Here is a 6005-nt window from a genome sequence, read left to right on the forward strand (position 1 = left end):
AGTACGGCAAAGCGCGTCTGCCGGGGCGAGGTTTGCGATGCCGACGAAAAAGTGGGAAGCGCCGCTCGGATCTTCGCCGTTTTTGCAGGAGTGAGTGGCGGCCCTCCTGCGAGACCAAGAAGCATCGACTCGCGCACGATATCGGTGTCTTTCGACGTGCCCGCCGGCCACCGCCGCACGAGTACGGCAAACCGCGTATGCCGGGGCGGGGTTGGCGACGCCGACGCAAAAGTGGGAACCGCCACTAGGATGTTCGCCGTTTTTGGCAGAGTGAGTGCTGGCACACCGGCGACGCGAAAGAGCGCGAAAGCGCCCACGAAAGTGGCGTATTTGGACGTGCTTGACGGCGACCGCTGCAGGAGTACGAAAAACCACGTCAGCCGGGGCGAGCGACCCACGGCGGTCTGGGTGCTTATCGCTGCTATTATAGGGGCACCCCGGCAGACGCAGAAAAAAAAAATTTTTTTTCGACCTTCTTTTTTGCTGGTCGAGCTCGGGTAACCCAGGTCGCAATGGGAGCCGCGCACGAAAGCGGCGTCGCGAGACGCGTTCGCGGTCGCTAGTCGCACGAGCTCGGCAACCGCGTCAGCCGGCGCGGAGTTCGGGATGCCGACGGCTAAGTGGGTACCGCTGCTCGGATGTTCGCCGTTTTTGGCCGAGTGAGTGCTGGCACTCCGGCGAAGCGAAACGGGGCCGATTCGGGCACGATATCGGCGTATTTCGACGTGCTCGCCGGCGACCGTCGCACGAGTACGGCAAAGCGCGTCTGCCGGGGCGAGGTTTGCGATGCCGACGAAAAAGTGGGAAGCGCCGCTCGGATCTTCGCCGTTTTTGCAGGAGTGAGTGGCGGCCCTCCTGCGAGACCAAGAAGCATCGACTCGCGCACGATATCGGTGTCTTTCGACGTGCCCGCCGGCCACCGCCGCACGAGTACGGCAAACCGCGTATGCCGGGGCGGGGTTGGCGACGCCGACGCAAAAGTGGGAACCGCCACTAGGATGTTCGCCGTTTTTGGCAGAGTGAGTGCTGGCACTCCGGCGAAGCGAAAGAGCGCGAATGCGCCCACGAAAGTGGCGTGTTTGGACGTGCTTGACGACGACCACCGCAGGAAAACGAAAAACCACGTCAGCCGGGGCGAGCGACCCATGGCGGTCTGGGTGCTTATCGCTGCTATTATAGGGGCACCCCGGCAGACGCAAAAAAAAAAAAAATTTTTTTTCGACATTCTTTCTTGCTCGTCGACCTCGGGTGACCCAGGTCGCAGTGGGAGCCGCGCACGAAAGCGGCGTCGCGAGACGGCTTCGCGGTCGCTAGTCGCACGAGCTCGGCAACCGCGTCTGCCGGGGCGGAGTTCGGGACGCCGACGGCTAAGTGGGAACCGCCGCTCGGATGTTCGCCGTTTGTGGCCGAGTGAGTGCTGGCACTCCGGCGAAGCCAAACGGGGCCGATTCCGGCACGATATCGGCGTCTTTCTACGTGCTCGCCGGCGACCGTCGCACGAGTACGGCAAAGTGCGTCTGCCGGGGCGGGGTTTGCGACGCGTACGCAATAGTGAGAACCGTCGCTCGGATGTTCGTCGTCTTTCGCCGAGCCAGTGCTGGCACTCCGGCGAAGCCGAACGGAGCCGATTCGGGCACGATATCGGCGTCTTTCCACGTGCTCGCCGGCGACCGTCGCACGAGTACGGTAAACCGCGTCAGCCGGGGCGGAGTTCGGGACGCCGATGCGAAAGTGGGAAGCGCCGCTCGGATCTTCGCCGTTTTTGGAGGAGTCAGTGGCGGCACTCCGGTGAAGCCAAGGTGCGCCAATTCGCGCACGATATCGGCGTCTTTCGACGTGCCCGCCGGCCACCGTCGCACGAGTACGGCAAACCTCGTCTGCCGGGGCGGGGTTTGCGACGCCGACGCAAAAGTGGGAACCGCCGCTCGGATGTTCGCCGTTTTTGGCAGAGTGAGTGCTGGCACTCCGGCGAAGCGAAAGAGCGTGAATGCGCCCACGAAAGTAGCGTATTTGGACGTGCTTGACGGCGACCGCCGCAGGAGTACGAAAAACCACGTCAGCCGGGGCGAGCGACCCACGGCGGTCTGGGTGCTTATCGCTGCTATTATAGGGGCACCCCGGCAGACGCAGAAAGAAAAAAAAAAAAAATGGGGACATGGCGTGCGTCACCGTGCGGCTTCGCAGCGTTGCCGAAGTCGCCGAGCCCTTCGACTGAGCCGAACGGCGGACAGGGAACGTTGGTCGGCCGTTCTAACCTGTCGGTGCCACGCCGAGACGTCGTTAAGGAAAACCGCGTCGTGGGCCTCTACGACGCCGTCGAGTCGTTGTACGTTTGGTGTCCAGCGTGTCGGCGGCGAGTAGCGGACACGTCGTTCACGACTTCGGTCTTTCGCAGTCGACGCGAACTTGCGGAGAGTCGTGGTGCCTCACGTTTTCGGCAGAAACCGCGGCGGAATTTTCCCGTGCGTGCGCGCACGACCTCGGTGCTGTGCCGTCAGCGTAGTGTTGCACAAACTCGTGGCCTACCCAAGGTGCGGTACGTTTGCGGCCGTATCCTCGGTGGGAATTTCGTGAGTAGGGTCGCAAATTCTACGACCTCGGCGGGTTTGAGAGCGACGTAGACTTGTGGCACGCTCAACGTGCCACACGTTTCGGGGCACACCCGCGGTGAAATTTTCTCGAGTACGCTCGTATTAGTGCCCAAGGAGGTCTGGGTACTTATCGCTGCTATTATGTGGGGGTTCTCGTGAGCGGCGTACGCGAAAGCGACCGGGTGTCTGATATGCGGCGGGCTTCGGCCTCGTCAAGCGTGTCCTCGGGTCTGCTCCAGGGGAATCCACGGCAGTCGTCTGCAGCCTCATCCGCTTGATGCGTTAGGGGCTGGTTGTCAGACGGTGCCGTTTTACCACGATATCGAGGTGTGTTCCGTGTCGTCCTCGGGCGATTCAGATGCGAAAGCGCCGAAGACGCGGGCGTGACCCGTCGTCTGGCGGCTTTGCAGTCTCGGCTCCGTTGCTAGTTCCGGCCGGTCCACCGACAGTGCAGCGGGCTTGGGCAACCCGCACGGCGCGACCGAGTCGATGCAACGAAAAAGAGCGAGCATGAACGTGCTTCTTGCCGCACGGCTCCCACTCGTCTTTCGGGAAGGTTGTGCCGTAGCGAGCTCGAACGCCGTCATCTCGGAGTGCAAAATAAGCGTGTTGGGGCGCCTGAAGGTGGCCTCCGCCGCACACAGACTGCGTCCGGCCCGCCGAAGGCGAGGACGGACGCGCAGTCGAACGATTACCTGGTTGATCCTGCCAGTAATCATATGCTTGTCTCAAAGATTAAGCCATGCATGTCTAAGTACATGCCGAAATAAGGCGAAACCGCGAATGGCTCATTAAATCAGTTATGGTTCCTTAGATCGTTTCTTCCTACTTGGATAACTGTGGCAATTCTAGAGCTAATACATGCAGTGAGCCTGGAGCCCTTTGGGTAACGGGTGCTTTTATTAGACCAAGATCGATCGGGTTTCGGCCCGTATTGTGTGGTGACTCTGGATAACTTTGTGCTGATCGCATGGCCACGAGCCGGCGACGTTTCTTTCAAGTGTCTGCCTTATCAACTTTCGATGGTAGGTTACTTGCTTACCATGGTTGTTACGGGTAACGGAGAATCAGGGTTCGATTCCGGAGAGGGAGCCTGAGAAACGGCTACCACATCCAAGGAAGGCAGCAGGCGCGCAAATTACCCACTCCCGGCACGGGGAGGTAGTGACGAAAAATAACAATACGGGACTCTTTTGAGGCCCCGTAATTGAAATGAGTACACTCTAAATTCTTTAACGAGGATCAATTGGAGGGCAAGTCTGGTGCCAGCAGCCGCGGTAATTCCAGCTCCAATAGCGTATACTAAAGCTGCTGCGGTTAAAAAGCTCGTAGTTGGATCTCAGTTCCAGACGAGTAGTGCATCTACCCGATGCGACGGCTCGGACTGAACATCATGCCGGTTCTTTCTTGGTGCACTTCATTGTGTGCCTCGAGATGGCCGGTGCTTTTACTTTGAAAAAATTAGAGTGCTCAACGCAGGCGAGTCGCCTGAATAAACTTGCATGGAATAATAGAACAAGACCTCGTTTCTGTTCTGTTGGTTTTTGGAATACGAGGTAATGATTAAGAGGGACGGACGGGGGCATTCGTATTGCGGCGCTAGAGGTGAAATTCTTGGACCGTCGCAAGACGAACTACTGCGAAAGCATTTGCCAAGAATGTTTTCATTGATCAAGAACGAAAGTCAGAGGTTCGAAGGCGATCAGATACCGCCCTAGTTCTGACCATAAACGATGCCAACCAGCGATCCGCCTGAGTTACTCAAATGACTCGGCGGGCAGCTTCCGGGAAACCAAAGTATTTGGGTTCCGGGGGAAGTATGGTTGCAAAGCTGAAACTTAAAGGAATTGACGGAAGGGCACCACCAGGAGTGGAGCCTGCGGCTTAATTTGACTCAACACGGGAAAACTTACCCGGCCCGGACACTGGGAGGATTGACAGATTGAGAGCTCTTTCTTGATTCGGTGGATGGTGGTGCATGGCCGTTCTTAGTTGGTGGAGCGATTTGTCTGGTTAATTCCGATAACGAACGAGACTCTAGCCTATTAAATAGGTGCGGGGTTCCCAGCACCTTACAACCTTCTTAGAGGGACAAGCGGCTCCTAGCCGCACGAAACAGAGCAATAACAGGTCTGTGATGCCCTTAGATGTCCGGGGCCGCACGCGCGCTACACTGAAGGAAGCAGCGTGTCTTTATCCCTGTCTGAAAAGACTGGGTAACCCGTGGAACTTCTTTCGTGATTGGGATAGGGGCTTGCAATTGTTCCCCTTGAACGAGGAATTCCCAGTAAGCGCGAGTCATAAGCTCGCGTTGATTACGTCCCTGCCCTTTGTACACACCGCCCGTCGCTACTACCGATTGAATGATTTAGTGAGGTCTTCGGACCGATGTCCGGCGCGGCCTTTCGGTTGCGCCGGTCTGTTGGAAAGATGACCAAACTTGATCATTTAGAGGAAGTAAAAGTCGTAACAAGGTTTCCGTAGGTGAACCTGCGGAAGGATCATTAACGGATTGTGAAGGGTGAGCGCCTCAGCTGCGTCTGCGCCCGACACTTTCTGCCGCTGACCCCGTTTGGACGCGGGGTCGGCTTTTCCCCACGGGGCTGCCTGAATGTGGAGCGGCACCCCGTGACAAATTGTTGCGCCCAGCGGACGCCAACACCGCGACCTTGGACGGTCGGCCAGGTGGCGGACGCGGGTACAAACGGCGCAACGCACTCATAGGTCGGCTTTCGACCCGCCACTGCACCGTGGCTCGAAGCGCTCGAAATGCGCGACCCGACCGCTGCGGGACCGCCTAGTACTGTAAACAGGAGCGGCGGAGCGCGAACGGCGAGTCGTGGTTACGTCGGTAGAAGGCGAGGCTGCGCGTTCCCGAAACGCCAGCCGAGTGCCCTCCCGACCGTTCGAGCGTGCAAGAACGAGACCCGACAATCGCGCGGCGACTGCCAAGTACGAGAGGAACGGCACAAGCGTCGGCGGTCGGTCAAGGAACTGGCGATGTGACGGGTCCGCTGTGCACCAGTGCATACCGTCCCGCCGTCCGCGGCAAGCGCCTCCGCGTCCTCGGGTGACGGAGGCTGCCGGTCGGTTCTTGCAGGCGAGGGATCTCGCTGGCACCGGTTCGCGTTGACGCGCGGCCGGTCATGGCACGGCGATGCGACGGCCGAGGTGCGCAGTACTCGATGGAGGAACCGCACGCTCCGATGACCGTCCCGCCCTCCGCGGCGTATGCGTACCGACCGTAATGGTTGCAGCAGCGCCGGCCGGCTTTTGAATTCGCCACACGAAACACGGTGCGAGATCGCGGTTAGGGGAGCGTCGACGTTGCCAGGCGTTTTGCTTGCTGCCGAGGGAAAGGCGGCACGGCCACGTCGCGCTCGTCGCGATTAGCGGGTCTGCGCGCTTTGGGAA

General features: G+C 59.3%; 1 non-coding gene across 1 annotated transcript; it reads left to right on the plus strand.

Annotated features, from left to right (window-relative positions):
• Window positions 1–3283: 3283 nt before the first annotated feature.
• LOC142793991 (small subunit ribosomal RNA) lies at window positions 3284–5098 on the plus strand. Its single transcript, XR_012891982.1, has one exon. It is a non-coding gene; the product is annotated as a small subunit ribosomal RNA (ribosomal RNA).
• The last annotated feature ends 907 nt before the right edge of the window (window positions 5099–6005 follow it).

The sequence above is a fragment of the Rhipicephalus microplus genome, unplaced genomic scaffold, assembly GCF_043290135.1.
Source record: "Rhipicephalus microplus isolate Deutch F79 unplaced genomic scaffold, USDA_Rmic scaffold_360, whole genome shotgun sequence".
In the NCBI taxonomy this organism is placed as follows: domain Eukaryota; kingdom Metazoa; phylum Arthropoda; class Arachnida; order Ixodida; family Ixodidae; genus Rhipicephalus; species Rhipicephalus microplus.